The following is a 19,070-nucleotide window of genomic DNA, read 5'->3' as shown; positions in this document are numbered from 1 at the left end:
TGTATGTACGTTTTTGACTCTTCTAAAGCATAAAAATACCATAACACAGTGCATCCGGAAAGTATTCATGGCATTTCACTTTTTCCACATGTTTTTGTGTTACAGTCTTATTCCAAAATGAATTAAATTCATTTATTTCCAAAAATTTCTACACACAATCTCCCATAATGACAATGTGATCAGAGTTTTTGAAATTGTTGCAAATTTATTACAAATAAAAAAGCTGAGAAATCACATGTACATGAGTATTCTCAGCCTTTGCTCAATACTTTGTTGATGCACCTTTGGCAGCGATTACAGCCTCAAGTCTTTTTGAATATGATGCCACAAGCTTGGCACACCTGTCTTTGGGAAGTTTTGCCTATTCCTCTTTGTAGTACCTCTCAAGCTCTATCAGGTTGGATGGGAAGCGACGGTGTACAGCCATTTTCAGATCTCTCTAGAGATGTTCAATAGGATTTAGGTCTGGGCTCTGGCTGGGCCACTCAAGGACATTCACCGAGTTGTTGTGAAGCCACTCCATTGATAGTTTGGCGGTGTGCTTTAGGGTGATCTATTGTAATTTGTCATACATGTCATTATGACCCCATTGTGTGTAGAATGTTGAGGAAATAAATGAATTTAATTCATTTTGGAATAAGGCTGTAACATAAACATGTGGAAAAAGTGAAGCGCTATGACTATTTTCAGGATGCACTGTATATATTAAATAAATCTGCATTTAAAAATAATCAAATTAATACAGTGGAGGAAATAAGTATTGAACTTGTCACCATTTTTTTTCAGAAAAAAAGGTGCTGTTGACTTGATCAACCAAATGTTGATAACCAAATAAATCCATATATACAAAGAAAACAAATCTAATTAGTTTACAAATTAAGTTATATGTAATAAAATGACGCAGTAAAAAAGTATTGAACACATGAAGAAAGGGAGGTGTAGAAAGGCAGGAAAGCCCAGACAGCAGCTGAAATCTCTCAGCAGTTCTTCAGCAATCCTCTGCCCTTCCTCAGTGTAAATGAATATCAGCTGCTTCAGTCCAGCATCTACATTTGCAGGAGGATGAAGATGAAACCAGGGGGGATATTTCAGCAAGACAATGATCCAAAACACAGCCAAGAAAACTCCCAAATGCTTTCAGAGAAAGAAAATAAAGCTGTAGAATGGCCCAGCCAATCACCTGAGCTGAATCCAATAGAGAATACACAATAAAGTTCAGATTTGATAGACAAGACCCACAGATCTATCAAGATTTTGACACTCGGTTGAAGTCTAAGAAACTCACACCTGAGCAATACAGGTGACTTCATTCTCCATATGAGAGGCGTCTTTAAGCTGCCGTCGCCAAAAAAAGCCTTTTTACAAATGGTGCTACAAAACTTTAAGCTTCCGACTCCCGCTAACTCGTAACATAGAAGAAGCAGACAAAGTTGACACACTTGTTGTTATGGATGGTTCAAGCAGCAGATCCAGCTTTAGCAATGAGGAAATGATTCACCAGTGCTATAAGCAGCTCCACGTTCACATCGCCTCTGGGCATCTTCTTCAATGTGCGCTCGCACTGACAGTTTTGCGCTTGAGCACCTCCAAGTGCTGTTTACTGTAACTTCAGCAACTCTGTGCACGTGAACAAAAGTGCCAATCTGATTGGTGGAGCGTCAAAAAAACGAGCATGAGGTGGTTTTTTTTTTAATTCTGCTTTAATGTCTGCCGTTTTGCGTGTTGGTGTGCACGATCACATTGACGCCCTTTATTTAGTCACGAGGCGTTAAAGGTCGATGGAAAACGCAAGCAAAAAGCGTCCCGGTGTGCATGGGCCATAAGCCCACATAGCAAAATTTCTCTGGCCCAGCTCTGGCCCACACAATCAGGTTTTGCTTGGCCCACATGCCGCAGTGAATTACGGTACATGACTGGACCAAATCTGGCTTCCAGACAAGGGCCAAATAAGGACCATATCTGGGCCAAGTCTCAGCCAAGTGAATAACTCATAACTGGGCCTGAACTGGGCCAGATAGGTTGGTGTGTCACGATTGCAATGAAATTGATAAACCCATGGAGTGATGCGCTTTAGGCACACTCTGGGCACGCTTTTTCTCAAAGTGACCTGATTGGTAGAATTTTTTTTCTTTACTCAAAAATGATTTTAGTGTATTTTAAATGTGGGTCAAGACTGGCCAAACTCACATGGCCCACTTATCAAATTTTTAAATCTGGGCCAAATACTACGCTTTTCATCTGGCCCAAATCTTGTGTGCCTCCTAAAGACGGTGCCACCTCTGCCAAACCCGGGCCATGTTTGGCCACATGCTGTATGCCAGTGCCGGATGAATGCCTGCTGTGCCAGCTTTATGCCAAATCTGGGCCAGAATTCTTTGCTACTAGGGAGGCTATTTCTCTCTATATTATTTATCACACATTATATTATTTCAAACTACTAAAATATCAATAAAAATCACTTTGTTAAACTGTAGAGCTGAATTTTCGACATCAAATGTGGACAGAGCAGAGATCAAAGTCCCATAATGCAATTCACAACTGTAAATAAACAAAAAAAAGAACACTTGTGAATCAAGAAACACAAAAACTGCTCATTAACAGACGTGTTACAGTTATTAACATGTAAATATTACAAAGTATGACAAAGTTGATGAACTAAATAAGTGAATTCAATATCTGAACGCTTACATCCACTGAGTGGTGGTCTGTATCAGAAATGCAGACCACCAGCCGTCTGAGAGGAAGCAGGTGAATATCTGACCTCTAAACACATGCAGTGGACCACGGCCTGAGGCTCAGTCCTGCCTTCAGAAGCACTTTTATCTCACACACACTTTCATCTCTCTTTCATCCCGTCTTTTCCCTTTAATAAAGACAGACCAAGTCCAGCTGCGGCTTCCTATACATCTATCTCTTCCTCTCTCCTCAACATCCTTCAAATATACTTTTTCCCACTATGGCTTTCATTCATTCATTCATTTTCTTTTCGGCTTAGTCCCTTTATTAAGCAGGGGTTGCCACAGTGGAATGAACCACCAACTTATCCAGCATATGTTTTACACAGTGGATGTCATTCCAGCTGCAACCCATCACTGGGAAACACCCATACACACTCATTCATACACATACACTTCGGACATTTTAGCTTACCCAATTCACCTATAGCACATGTCTTTGGACTGTGGGGGAAACTGGAGCTCGAGAACGCGGGGAGAACATGCAAACTCCACACAGAAATGCCAACTGACCCAGCCAGGAGTCGAACCAGTGACCTTCTTGCTGTGAGGCAATTGTGCTACCCACTGCGCCACCGTGCTTTCTCAGCTTTTATTCACAAAAACATCCATCCATCCATCCATCCGTCAGTCAATCAATCAATCAATCAATCAATCAATCAATCAATCAATCAATCAATCAATCAATCAATCTATCTATCTATCTATCTATCTATCTATCTATCTATCTATCTATCTATCTATCTATCTATCTATCTATCTATCTATCTATCTATCATCTATCTATATCCGTCCATCCATCCATCTATTGATCTATCGATCTATCACTCTATCCATCCATCCATCCATCCACCTAGCCATTAATCCATCCATCCATCCATCCATCCACCTATAAATACAATTGTATAAATAAATAAAACTAAAAAAAGTTTTGAATTTTTGAAGTTTTGAGTTTGTTCAAGCTACTTATTTAAAATGAGCTGAAACAACACACTTATTGAGTTTTTTGGGGGAACATCTTAACTGTTTTATGTCCAATCTACCTAAATTTGTAAAAACAATTAAGTTAATCGATTTGTGTTGCGACAGCATTGAATCCACCACCCTTTTCCACCTGGTGATACTCATCCGGAGGCCTCTAGAGATTGTGCAACGCCATTGATCTAATTCAAGTCCTGTCAAGAGATGATGCCAACCATAGAGGACTTCTAGAGGTCTTCATAATCCTGGACCAGGCCGTATCCTGAGCAGATGCTGTGGCGGTTATGAAAGAGTGAAGAGCACAAGACTGATTCCTGAACGAGTCTCTGCATTAATCCCGTGGGCAAGCCTGAACACCCGCCAGTGACCTACTCACACCTGCAGCTTCTCCACTATGGACATCCAGCATTCTCTGGTGCCTTGACTGCAGCTCTGCACAAGAAGTTTGGCCAGAGGAGAAATGGTCGTGCTTAACTGAGCCTGGTTTCTCTTAAGGTTTTTTCTATCACTTCCGTCAATTGGTGAAGTTTGTACCTCACCATTGTCGCCACTGGCTTTCTTGGTTTGGGACTTGTGGAGCTGCGCATGGATGGATTTGCTCTTCAGTGTTTGGACATTCAGCAGTGAAAATTAAACCACTGAACTTCAACTCTGAAAACTGAACTGAAAACTCAACTAATCACTTTTAAAGTCAACTAAAACTCCCCGTTTTTAAGGTAAACTAAACACTTTTTACAGTGAGCAACAGCAGATGAATACTGTAAGGCTTTTTCTTGAGGCACAGGTATTGGTAAGACAAAACTGTGTCTAAAATGGGTGTAATGCACAGCTTTCGCCAAACTCCAGCCCAGCGCCTGCCAGTTTAGAGAAGTGCTCAACAATAGCGCGTGTGAGCGAAGGCCAGCGCTGGTCATTCCACACTGACAGACAGAGAGCGGATGAAAGCTGCGCAGGTGTGATCACGCGGGACGGCAGCAGCAGAGGGACACAAAGGGCCGGTCTGTGTCCCGCTCACAGCTGCAGGGGGTGGAGAGGAGTCCGGCTGACAGACAGACGGACACCACAGCGGACGCTTCAAAAGCAGGACCGGCTCCCGGGTGCCGAGAGACGCATTCTTTCTGGAGGACGGAGGGGGGAGCGGAAGAAAGACAGAGATGAGAATAACGCAGTCTGTGCATTAGGGAGAGAGTGCTGATGTTCAATCTATACCGCAGCTTCAAACACCAGTCGGCTAGTCAAACGTTAAGAGTGTCTGAATGGCAAATAAACCGTGCTTGACGTTTACATAGATCCTCATCCAACTTTAATTTTGTGACCCACTTCGATGTAAGGGCCAAGACACACCAGCCTGATCTCTCGAGGAAACGTTAACGTTTTGTCAGTTTAGTGGCTAATTCCTACTAATTCGTACGAGTTCAGTCGTACGAAAATGTACGATTTTAAAAAGGAGGCGAGGCACCCAACCCCACCCCTAACCCCAACTGTCATTGGGTGATGAGCAAATCGTACTTAATAGTACCAATTAGATCGTACGAATTTATACGAATTAGCCACTAAATCAAAAAGTTACGAATTGCCGTGAGATTGTGTTGGACACACCAAGCCAATGCCAAGCAACTAGCACCATTCATTTAGTTCCTCGTTTATTAGGACAACAGCGGAATGAACTGCCAACTATTCCAGCATATGTTTTATGCAGTGGCTGCCCTTCCAGCCACACCTAGTACATGGAAACGCCTATACACACTCACATTCACACACTCATACACTACGGCCAATTTAGCTCATCCAATTCACCTATAGCACATTTGTTTGGACTGTGGGGATAACCGGAGCACCCGGAGGAAACCCACACCAACACGAGGAGAGCATGCAAACTCCAGCCAGAAACGCCAATTGACCCAGCCGGGACTTGAACTAGTAACCTTCTTGCTGTGAGGCGACTAACCACTGAGCCACGGTGCCAGCCACAACGAGCACCAACGAAACCCAAATATACATTCTGATAGGTTACGACCGAACCGCATCATAGCTTCATTACCGTAAAGTCAAACTCGTACTTGTTTTTCCGGACATGGAAGTCAGTGGTTATCCCTGCATCCCAAATCGCCTACTACTCGAGTAGGTACTGTTGCTTTTATACAGAGAAAACATTTCACAAGTAACTTTTATTCGAAATCTTGGACCTTATGCTTAAAACAAAAAATGAGCAGTCAAAAGGTGTGAAGGACCAAAAGTGGACCATATTGAAATTGATTTGAATACTAATTTGGTGATTGTTTTTATCCATGAATTTTCAAATGTACATTTTTTACAAGAGATGCTAGAAAACCATAAAGTTCTTCATTATTATTAATATTATTTGATTTATTATTATTATCACTACTACTATTAATATGTTTTTTTTTTTTTCAAATGGTCAAATTAAGGAAAGTCCAGTCAAACTAAGGAAAGTCCAGTCACCTTATTCTCAGCTGGCAAGTGGGCGCTGCCATTTGAATCTTTTTGTCTCGCGACTTCCGGTCACATTCACTTCCATTCATTTTTTGACGTTAACAACTGCTCGTTACGCTGCTTGATGTTGCAATTTAATATTTTCTTATTATATTATGCTACTTGGTCTGTATAGTCATGCAAACATTTGTTTGTTGAGCAAGTAGTTTGACCATTTTCTGCCATTTATTATTCCTAGTCATTTCTCCCATAGGCGACTGAATCGGAAGTTCTAAGACAATCGCGAAAACAGGCGCACTTCCGCATTTTAGAATATTTCTAGAAGATTAATAACAAAAAATAAAGCAACTGGAATAACTATAGCAGTCGTGATCGTCTGACCTTTTTTTTTACTGCATTTGTAATTTACAAATATCACAAAAACAGGCAACAAACAAAAATTCCAAAGATAATTAAAATAAAAAAAAAAGACAAAAACAAAAGGAAGACATTCACAAGACGCCAAAAACAGATTCATAATAGCTTACAATAGACAGAGCCTTTACATTTTTTACAGCTTTGAAAGACTTCATTAACAAAATAATTTCTTTGACAAATACCTTGTAGAAAGGAGGAGATTTTGAAAGTCGACATTTGTGGATGAAGAATTTACCATTTAAAATAATAAAATTAATAAGGTTGTTCATTTGTTTATCACCATTTTCAAAAAAACTAATAATTGCTTTTGCATTCAATGTTATTACCACATTATTTTTAGCAGAATAAACAGAAAAACAGTCTTGCCAAAATAATTGCACAGGGATTGTGATGACATATGATGACGTGTGCAGGTGCTGTAGTGCTGTCCCAATTCTTAGGGGTAGATTTTGGAGCCCTTTCCCTTAACCCTCGGTTTTAAGGGCCAAAGGGAGGGGATAGGGTTACAAAAATAGAATTGGGATTGGGCGAGAGTCTTCTTAGGAGATGCAATCCCTACATGGGTAGATTTAACATGCTTTTATTTACATAAAAATATTGATCAGCAAAAATTTTTTTATAATCTTCACATTTAGTTAAAGAGGCTCAAAAATTCCTGCTTATGACAAAACAACCAATGAGATTCATTGTTGATTCGCAAAGCAAATTTCAGCTTTAGTGAGAACCAATGAGGTTCATTCTTGAGTCATGCAGCACATATGAGTTTCAGAAGAACCAATGAGATTCATCCTTGTCATAGCATATCATAGCTCTTGCAAGAACCAATGAGATTATTGCAATTGAGCTTCTATTGTTTTATTCTTAACCTTTTTTATTGTGATCATACCTCATGCGAAGGCATAAAAAATTTATTTTAATCAAATTTTCAAAATAAAAGTTTAATTAAAGCAGCAATGTGAATTTCGAAATAATTAATTGACCTCACTTAAAAATGAAAACTACATTTAATTGCTTTCTTTTTGCTATATAAAGTATTTACTGTCTGTGTGACATGGAAATGTTTTAAACCCATGTTAAAGGCAGTGTTTAGCTTGATAATAGACCTGTGCTGATCCGGGCCTCGCCGCCTCATGTGTGTTTTGCTCCAGAGCTCCAGCTAAGACCCCCTGATCTCTGCCACATGGCATCCCATCAAAGCACCTCGACTGCGGGCTCTGAGAGGACTCAGCAGCCTGATTCATCTCTGGAGGAAGCACGCCTGTGTCTGATCCCCGTCTAATGTTTTTACATGAGTGTGTGTGTTATTCTTTGCCTCAGCATGACTCCAAATGTAGTTTCAACCCAGCTCCCTGTCAAAATACTCATACAATAGTCCAGCCACTTCATACACGCACACAGATATGTTGATATTTTTTTATTCTTGTTGAAAGCCTGCACGATCATAACCATATTTAGCATTACAACATTTTAGTTGGAGTTTTAGTTGATATAACAGGTTTATCCAAGTTGAGTCAACTCAAAAAAAAGTGCTGAAGCTGCTTTAAATTTCTTCGACTATTTTTTTTTTCACACATAAACAGACTCTTTGGAAGGGCAAGGTCACTTCCCATTGGCCGCAAGTCTAACCTTCTGTTTTACAGGGCAGCCTTTTTCCCCTCTTCTTGACTGCTGATAGCAAACTTAGATAGTCGGCTGAGCTCAGCGAAGACAAAAAGACTTTCCCTTCTCCGCTCCGCACACAGTTTAAACATCTCCCATGTTCATTCTCTCTCTGAGCGTCTCCAGGTCCCGCAGAATGACCAGTGTGTCCTCTACCTATCAGAGAGTCCAGGTGTGCTGAAGCCACAGCTCTTTAGCTGAGAGGAAGTGACCTCCTGTACTCACTGCTTCCCCGATCACTCTTTATTTACCGGCAGTCCTACACCATCTGAAGCTGACAGGAAAACTCAATACAAGCCTGAGCTCTGATTTCATAAAGACGCGAAATTCATTCCTTCATTCATTTACTTTTCAGCTTAGTCCCTAATTAGGATTCGCCACAGCGACCACAGCGCCACCAACTGTTTTATCTTGCCTTGTATCAATGGTTCAGGCTGGTGGTGGTGGTGTAATGGTGTGGGGGATATTTTGTTGGCACACTTTGCGCCCAATAGTACCAATTGAGCATCGTGTCAACGCCACAGCCTACCTGAGTATTGTTGCTCACCATGTCCATCCCTTAATGACCACAGTGTACCCATCTTCTAATGGCTACTTCCAGCAGGATAACCCACCATGTCATAAAGCATGAATCATCTCAGGTTTCTCGAATATGACAATGAGTTCACTGTACTCAAATGGCCTCCACAGTCCCCAGATCTCAATCCAATAGAGCACCTTTGGGATGTGATGGAACGGGAGATTCACATCATGAACGTGCAGCCGACAAATCTGCAGCAACTGTGTGATGCTATCATGTCAATATGGAGCAAAATCTCTGAGGAATATTTCCAGTACCTTGTTGAATCTATGCCACGCAGGATTGAGGCAAGTCTGAAGGCAAAAGGGGTCCAACCTGGTACTAGTAAAGTGTACCTAATAAAGTGGTCAGTTAGTTTAGTGCTATGAAAAAATGCAAGAAGAAAAATGCTGGGAGATTGTGGAAGGATGATGTTTTAGGGAGAGCAGACATGAGAGCTGGACATGCATTATGGAGAGTGGACTGGTCAGGGAAAGGAAGAAACCCACGAGCTGGAGCCGCTTAAGAGGGAAATCAGGAAACTCCAGCCCTCCCTGCTCTCTCTTCCTGCCAACACACACACTCTTCCTCTGCAGCGTTTGGGATTCCCACCTGGGACATTCCATCCTCCAATGTATCTTGCACTCTCCCACTGCCTCTTCATTTTGGGCTTTGATTTAAAACGTTTAGCCTTAAACACTGTTTATTATGCACCTGTCGGTTTTGAGACTTTGGGCTTTCTTAGTACTTTTACAGTCAGGTTAATAGAAAACATCCAAAATACACTTAAACGTCATCTATTTTACCCCTTTTACAAGATGTAAGATAAGCCTTTTGTGTCTCCAGAATGTGTCTGTAAAGTTTCAGCTCAAAATACCATCAGAAAAATTATTATATAAATACTTTTAGCCTCGTTTGCAGTAGGTAGTGCTGTCGCCTCACAGCAAGAAGGTCGCTGGTTCGAGTCTCGGCTGGGTCAGTTGGCGTTTCAGTGTGCGTTTCAGTTTGCATGTTCTCCCTCCGTTCGTGGTGGATTTCCTCTGGGTGCTCCAGTTTCCCCCACAGTCCAAAGACATGTGATACAGGTGTATTGGGTAGGCTAAATTGTCCGTAGTGTATGAGTGTGAATGAGTGTGTATGGATGTTTCCCAAAGATGGGTTGCAGCTGGAAGGGCATCCGCTGTGTAAAACATGTGCTGGATAAGTTGGCGGTTCATTTCCCTGTGGCGACCCCGGATTAATAAAGGGACTAAGCCAGCCTGATCTCACGAGAAAACCTAAAGTTGGACTAAGCCGAAAAGAAAATTAATGAATGAATATTTCCCAAATGATGTTTAACAGAGCAAGGAAATTTTCACAGTATGTCTGATAAATTTTTTTTCTTCTGGTGAAAGTCTTATTTGTTTTATTTCAGCTAGAATAAAAGCAGTTTTTATTTTTTTAAACACCATTTTAAGGTCAAAATCATTAGCCCCTTTAAGCTATAGATTTTTTCTATATTCAACAGAACTTTATTGTTATACAATAACTTGCCTAATTTCTCTAACCTGCCTAGTTAACGTAATTAACCTAGTTAAGCCTTTAAATGTCACTTTAAGCTGAATACGAGTGTCTTGAAAAATACCTAGTAAAATATTATGTGCTGTCATCATGGCAAAGATAAAATAAATCAGTTATTAGAAATGAGTTATTAAAACTATTATGTTTAGAAATGTGTTTTAAAAAATCTGCTCTCCGTTAAACAGAAGTTGGAAAAAAAATAAACAAGGGTAGCTAATAATTCTGACTTCAGCTGTAATTCGTTAACTCAAAACATGATTTATAAATACACAAATATAATTTGTTAACTCAAAACACGGTAAAAAAATACACAAATCCAATTCATTTGGCGAAACTATTTATAATTTTTACTTGTGAATTGACGAATTGTGTTAATAAATCTACAAATTGGATTTTGTAAATGTGAATTGTGCTGTGCATATGACTTTTCATTTTGTAAATGTATTATTTTTGAGACTCATCTGACTCCATACTGAGTGAAGTGATTAAATTATTGAATAATTAAATTACTTTTCAGGCAAAGTATTTAGGAAAGTAATGTAATTTTACTGATGTAATTAGTAATTAATTACGTTTTTGAGCTAACTGTACCCAACACCGGAACACAAACACTGCTTAAGGACACACTCCACATTTTTTTTGGTTTTAATAATTCAGCTCTAATGTTATAACCTTCCAAAATCTGTATCTTATTCTGTTATAATATGTTTTTAAATTAAAGAGTTTAATTTCGATTTTCATTAAGATTAATATAGACTTTAAGTAGTACTGAGTACTTAAGTTACTTTCCAGTCAAAGTAATCAGAAAACTAATTTCATTTTATGAAATTTTTTTTAATGTAATTAGTAATTAAATACTTTTTTTGAGCTAGTATTACCCAACAGAGTAACACAAATCAGAATCACCATCACTGTCAAATCACAAACATAAACTTCCTTTAGGTAGAGCTGTGCACAACTGTAAACAATATTCATATTGGAACTGAACCTACAACACACACAGGTCTGTAAATCATTCATGACATTGTTTAATTTAGAAAAGATTTTCAGAAAAATTAAGATTTAAAGATTTGTATAAAATATTCTTGACAGATTTTGACAACTAGTTCAACATTTTTGTATGTAATGAGGACTATTAGTTTTATATGGAATGACTATCCAGCATGCAAAAGTTTAGTTAATTTTGACTGACATGACAAAAGCAGATGATAATGTTATAAAGCAGCAGAGAGTTGTATGAAAGCAGTTGATGCATGTCCAAAAGCATCTGCAGTGTGTTGGAAGGAATGAGAAACTGCTATTATGATGTGCACACATGACTAATTGTTTTGAGAATTGCATTAACTGTTGTGCAAATGTAAATAGTGCTGTGAGAGATGCACCAAAGCCACTGAGAAAAACTGTAAACCCCCCAAAAGTCACATCTTACTCTGCGTTATTGGAGTTGAACACATTGCGCTCTGGCCACCAGAGGTCACTATATCACAAAGCAAAACCAATCAATGCCCCTAATCAGTCATTCCCTTTATTGCGAGCTACTTGTGTTTTTCTACAACACAGAACCCGAGATGTAGACAGCTTGTTTTACCCTGTCCTCTCACAACTCAGAAAAAAAAGCCATTATCCTGATGAAATTAACTAAATGAAATGACAGAGGAGTGAATGTTACTAGAATGAATATGCAGGGGCTCACATGGAAGGGTGAAAATACCAGGTTTCATGACTTTGTGTTTGACCTTTTCGGAAAACGAGCTAATCCTGGGGTATAATAGACTCTGGGGCAGATATGGAAAACGGCTGCTCCGTTATCTGAGTTGCCGTGGAGACCATCAGAGAGCGCGCGCCCGGTGAAGATGCCGCCTTATTAAAAGGGGAGTTTGTATATATTGGAAAAAGGCGCTTTTTGTCATAAGTGTCACTCACGCGCACCGCGTTCCCCACTCGATTGTAAATGGAAACCTGTCTCTTTTCTCTAAAATAACAAAATTCACTTCGACCACGCGGGTAAGCATTGAAATTCATTGTGTGTGTGAGTGTGTGTGTGCGCGCGCGCAGAATGGGCCTATCGCTAAAACGAGAGATCTGTTACTGCACAAAGTCCAGCATCTTCTCCAAAAAGAAAACTAACATTAATGTCATATAATAACATACTCTGGGTTGGAGTTGTTAAGTAGATAAAGGCTACTAGAAAGATCATTTAGTGATTAAATAGCCTAAATAATACTAGAAACTTATTTTATGGTAATAATACAACTAATAATTGTGTAACAGAGATATATTATGATATATTATAGCAGATATATTATGTTAAACTGACTTAAAACAGCTTGCGTAACTTAGAAAATTAAGTTAGAACATGATTAACTTTCTTTAATAGGTTACAATGACCAAAAACATATATGCTGTGATGCTGCTAAATGATTGCATATTATTTACAGGTTAGATATAGCCTTCTGGAAAGATAATTTATGAATTAAATAGCCTAAATAATACTAGAACATTATTTTATTGTAATAAATAATACTGTTAATGGTGTAACAGAGATATATTATACTATATTATAATAGATATAATATATTAAACTCACTTAAAACAGCTTGCGTAACTTATACAATTAAGTGACTAACTTACATTGACCTAAAAACATGCTGTCAGGACTAATTGATCATTTAATTTCTTACAGTGATAGCCTGCTAGAAAGATAATTTTTGAATTAAATAGCCTAAATAGTACAAGAAAAGTATTTTATTGTATTAACAATGATAATACAAAGATCTGTTACTGCACAAAGATCTTCTGTAAAAAAAAAAAGAAAAAGAAAAAAAAAGCTACGATTAATTTCACACAATAATATAGCCTTGGTTGGAGTCGTTAAGTAGATATAGCCTACAGAAAGATAATTTATAAATTGAATAGCTTAAATAATACTAGACAATTATTTAATTGTAATAATAATAATAATGGTAATAGTGTAACAGAGACCTCAAGCATCTTCTACAAAAAGAAAACTAACATTTATTTAATAAAACAATCCCGTCTGGGTTGGAGTTGTAAATACATTGTAAAAGATCCTGATTGCTTTCATTTTTTAAGCTGAATCAAATTAAGCTTGTGAGTCTATTGAAGTTATATCAAATTAAATTGTCTTAAAACAGCTTGCATAACTTATAAAATTAAGTAAAAACATGATTAACCTAAAAACATGCTGTCAGGACTAACAAATCATATAAGTTTTTACAGTGTAGATATAGCCTACTAATTTATAAATTAAATAACCTAAATAATACTAGAACGTTACTTTATTATAATAATACTGATAATGATCCATGGCAACATTAAATATGCATCATTTAAATATTGTTTATTTATGTTAAGTATAAAGTTAAAACGTTTCTATTTGTTTCAATATTATATGTTCAATGTCGTAACAACATGTTTTCAGTACGTTGTAACTTATTAAACCAATTTAATCATAAATCTAACTTAATTGTATAAGTTATGCAAACAGTTTTAAGTCAGCTTAACATAATATAAGTTTAATGGACTCATAAGTTAATTTGATTCAGCTTTTAAAAAATTAATGCAACCAGGATTTATATATAACAACAAAAATTTAGTCATTTCTATTTTTCTATAATAATGTTTCATGTGTTTTTAGATATTTATTTGGTCAGAAAATCAATTCTCTCTACAGGCACTCTGAATTTGTCAGTTATTTAGAACTGCTGTTCTTTTTAGTGTCTTCTGTCAATTTTAGAATAAATTCGAACGCCTTTTTATTCTTCTGATGCCCTATGACGTCTGCACTTTTAGAACACGTTCTAATGGAATTAACTTTTGGCGTTCATTAGCGATGAAACGAGATCACCGCTGTTTTAAAGCCTAATGGACGGGCTGATATTCAATTACAGAACACTAAACAGTTACAGCAACTCTACTCCTGTAGATAACTCCATGAGTCTACTGACGAGAGTTACTCTCGACTTGAAACTAAAACCGACTTAAGAGCTTAGAAATATTTAAAATGTTTCAAATTAGTTTAAGCAACTCTTTAAAATAACTGTATAGTCTAATTACATGTATATCATGGTGAATTTAAATCTAATGATGAAAAAAACTAATTTACACTAATTTACACAGCTGCTCGTGCCAACTGTTTTCTGCCTTTCAATTAATTTATAGGCCTATTGACTTTATTCACCATAAGAAAGACGTGCAGAAAAGGCAGGTATAACGATATTGCTGATATCCACTGGATAAAGGAGGCAAAACAAGTGTTTGGATGAAACGAGCTAATTTCACAAGTAATTCAACACGTAACAGATCTAATGACAAGACAGAATAATCACACAGATACCTATCAACAGTAGCGCTACAATATGAATGATAATGGCTGCATTGATATGTTAAGCGTGTGTACCTCTGCCCGTCCAATAAACTCGCTCAAAAGCCCGAGCTAATATTGGCCCGAACACGGTAAATGTGTAAATATTTCTCCTTCGGGTAGCCTATCTGTCTCTATCACCCCATGCGATCTTCCCCCTCAAATGATGCATTAGATGCATTGAATGTATTTGTTGTGGCGGTTTGAAAAGGCGGCGATAATCTGGGGGAGAGAGATAAGAAACACCAATTTATTCAGCGCCACTTTGGACCCTGTTTCCAGCCTCGCTCGGTCCTGACACCTCCAGCGGTAAGCTGATAACGATTAGGCCATTTATTATCTTCACAAAGAACAAAGATTGCCTCACGCCGATGAAATATTACCCCCGGTAATAATCGGAAAGAGAGGGCCCTGGCATCTGATGCATGCATATATAAATAATAACTTTAAAGCCCTTCGAAAATAAGTAATAAAATGATGAGGAAAAAATGTAGAAAACTATTCGAAATACAAATAAACATACCAAATAATAATAATAATAATAATAATAATAATAATAATAATAATAATAATAACAATAATAATAATAATGTGTGTTTTTAATTTAATTTATTTTAGTTTACTGCACAGGCTACATATTTAAAATAAGTTGAAACCAAACAAATCTTAAGTTTTTTGGGGCTCAACTTATTTTTTATGTTCAATCCACTTAAAATTGTAAATAAAAACGATTACCTTAACCGATTTGTGTTGAGACACATTTTTCCTTACATTTTTAAGCTGGATCAAATTAACCTTATAAGTCCATTGAAAATATATTATGTTAAACTGACTTACAGTAGCTTGCTTAACTTATGAAATTAAGTTAGAACATGATTAACTTAGTTTAATAAGTTACAATGACTTAAATCATATGCTGTCATGGCTAATTGATCATATAATAATTTATATTTCTTTCTAACAGTGTGTTTGTGTGTAACACAGCTTTTTTTTTAAAGTGTAGCGCGAATAAAATAAATGCATTATATTAAGCATAAACGTCTTTCACTATAATATTAAGGCGGCATAAGAGCTGTTTTCAGAATAAATGAGTCGGATTCTCGAGCGCACTTTACTCTGACGCAGTGAGAACTCAGACAAGAGACAGCTATGCAAGGCTCTGCTGCGCCTTTGATGGACAACGTGAAATGGAAATGTCACCGTGTCTGCCACAGTCTACGCTGCTGGAAGGGAGCAGGCGAGCTTAGCAGTCGCCTTTATTAGTCTAAAGTAGTTTTTTTTTAATGCGCCGGAGATGCAAGCTCGAGACTGATAAGCGCTTATCTCTCTCGCATCATGAGTGAGCATCTCGCATCAAGCTCCTGTAAGCCCAGCACCTACTGCTCTTAACGCTTTAACATGACAATGGATGAATTAATAAGAGCTTTAATAAATCCGCACATGCTAAATCCATTTAGCCTATATATTTACGATAAAAATAGGTATTTCATTTCATTTTAGTTTATTATCATTATTATTATTATTAATAATAATAATAATAATAATAATACAAATTTTCCCAGAACTGGGTTGCAGCTGGAAAGGCTCCGCTGTGTAAAACATATGCTGGATAATTTGGCGGTTCATCCCGCTGTAGCAACCCCTGATGAATAAAGGCACTAAGCCGAAGGAAGAAAATAATAATAATAATAATAATAGTAATAATAACAATAGTCTGCCCACTGGGTTGCAGCCAGAATGGCATCCACAGTGTAAAACATGTTGGATAAGTTGGTGGTTCGTTCCGCTGTGGCGACCCCTGATAAATAAAAGGAAGAAAGAAAGAAAGAAACTAATAATAATAATAATAATAATAATAATAATAATTTTCCTAGTATGGGTTGCAGCTGTAAGGGCATACATGTGAAACATGGATAAATTGGCGGTTCGTTGCGCAGTGGCGACCCCTGATGAACAAAAGGAACAAGCCTAAGACAGAAAAAAAATAACAATTATAATACTTAATTTGAGATTCATAAATAATAAAAAAATTTATGTATTTGATAGTATTTTGATTTAAATGTCGGGGGTTTTATTACGGCACCTAAAGTGATATCTTATTCTTTCAGCTGACAAACTTGTCAGTGATTACTTTATCTTTTGATAAATAATTTATATCTTTTGGGTCAAACATGGTTTGTTTGTAAACACAAAGGTTTAATGAGGCGGGCAGAAACTAACATTTTGTAGAAATGCGAAGTAAACAATTTAAGCAGAACATGCAGAGAAGTTTCCACATAAACATTAGCCTTCGTTGTGTATTCGCTCGTGTCCTGTCAGAATGCTTGTAATAAGATGTGATTAAGCTGGCTGTAGGAAAAGACATCCCAACTCATGTCATGACATTATGATAGCACTGATAACTCAAGCACTCAAACAAGCAACTGATGAACACAATACAGAACGATTATTCTTGTCGAAAGTCGCCGGAAACTCAGTGAGTAGCCAAACACTTTTCTCCCTTTTAATCTGATATTCCATTCTTATTGAAAGTGCAAGACAGGATTTTGCAGAATTTCGATTTTTATCATTGGCTAATCCTGTAGGCCCGTTATTTTCAACATGATGGTCGCAACCAACTCCGACGTGACTGGCTCGAATCCTTCAGCGCTCGTGCTCTCTTGAATAGAAACAAAACAATAGCTGGCATTGGACATTGTTGTTTGGATCATTCCATATAATGCAATTAATTCTGTCAGAGTTCACTCCTCTCGCGCTCTCATTGTGCGCGTGCACTCTTGGGGGAACCCGGGCGCGAGCGGCTGGAGCTGCACCTGCCCTGCCTGAGCCGCTGCACGCGAGCCCGCGGTCTCGTGCCAGAGATTTGCCGAGGCTTTGCATGTTTTAAAAGTTGGTGTTATGTGGGAGAGAGTTAAAACTGGCTGGGTTGGGGGGAAGGCAAGGTCGACCGCAACGTCCCAAGACTCCCAACATATTATAGAGAAGATCAAGGAAGGAATAGAATTCATTAAGATGGGAAGCCTAAAGGCGTCTCTTATTAAAAGTGAAGATTTACATATTCACAACATTCACATCTGCAACATCGCAGTGATCAATTGAGAAAAGCAACACTTAATAGGCAAATCACGGTTCGTTATGTGAATATGCTGGTGTTAGCTTTAATAATGATTCCTGGCAATCCAAAAACACCCTTAAAAATAACTCTTTATAGTAATGCTGCAAAACAATGGTTAATTTAATTTAACCTAATACAGCCATGGTAATATATGTAGTAGAACTGTGGTTCAAATGGAAGTCAATGCGGCAAAAAAAAAAAAAACATCCAAGCAAACAATTCTGTTTTTAATAGACGTCTAATAGACATCTAGACAGCTTGGCTAAAAAACTAGACAAGTCTACAAATAGACAGATTAGATAGACTGTATATGTGTAGTCATTCGTTTCTATTTATTTGATGACTTGTTTTGCCTATTTTTAGATGTCTATTTTAGCCAAGACGTCTATTGGACATCTATTAGACCTCTTTTAAAAAACAAACAATGCTTGTTGGGTAATGATTCCTCGCAATCCTAAAATACCCTACAGAAATTAACTTTAATCCTGCAAAACCATGGTTAATTTATAGTTTTGCAAACTATAACCTCACCACCATGATATGCTATTTGTAGTAGAACTGTGGTTCAAATGAAAGTCAATGTGCAAAATAAAACTACAATTTTGTTTAATAGACGTCCATCTAAATGTAGACAGCTTGGCTAAAACAACCAAGCAATCAATTTTGTGTTTTTTAGACGTCTAATAGACATCTAAACGTGAACAGTTTGACTAAAAAACCCAGAAAACAATTTTGTGTTTAATAAACATCTAAACGTAGACAGCTGCAAAGAAGATTAAACTTGGGCTTTTGGTGAAAATCTATTAGACATAGCCCAAAACTAGACTAGTCGTCAAATAGACCTAATAGACAGACTGTATATGTGTAGTCATTGGTTTCTGTTGATTTGATGACTAGTCTAGTTTTGGCCTATTCTTAGACGTCTATCAAATGTTCACTGACAGCCCGAATTTAGATTTGTTTTAGCCAGGACGACTATGTTTAGACGTCTAATGGAATTTAGAAATCTTTTATGATTCTTGACAATCCTAAAATACCACTACAATAATCAACTCTAAATAGTTAATGCTGCAAAACCATGGTTAATTTAAAGTTTTGCAAATATAAACTTAGTTTTACCATGGTATTTCTAGAAAACAACGTGGCTTTAATGAAAGTCAATACGGACCAAAAAACGCATGATTTCAGCAATTATACTATCAAAAA

At 37.5% G+C, this 19,070-nt stretch overlaps 2 long non-coding RNA genes across 3 annotated transcripts in view; one reads left to right on the top strand and one right to left on the bottom strand.

Annotated features, from left to right (window-relative positions):
• LOC147834628 (uncharacterized) overlaps positions 1–19,070 on the bottom strand; it is a 282,404-nt gene that overhangs the window by 9,170 nt on the left and 254,164 nt on the right. The window lies entirely within an intron of this gene.
• LOC147841632 (uncharacterized) lies at positions 3,825–6,532 on the top strand. The gene is made up of 2 exons (XR_015502284.1): positions 3,825–6,197; positions 6,440–6,532. It is a non-coding gene; the product is annotated as an uncharacterized LOC147841632 (long non-coding RNA).

The sequence above is a fragment of the Danio rerio genome, chromosome 11, assembly GCF_052040795.2.
Source record: "Danio rerio strain M-AB ecotype USA chromosome 11, GRCz13ab, whole genome shotgun sequence".
NCBI lineage: Eukaryota > Metazoa > Chordata > Actinopteri > Cypriniformes > Danionidae > Danio > Danio rerio.
This window is presented reverse-complemented; position numbering and strand designations above follow the sequence as displayed.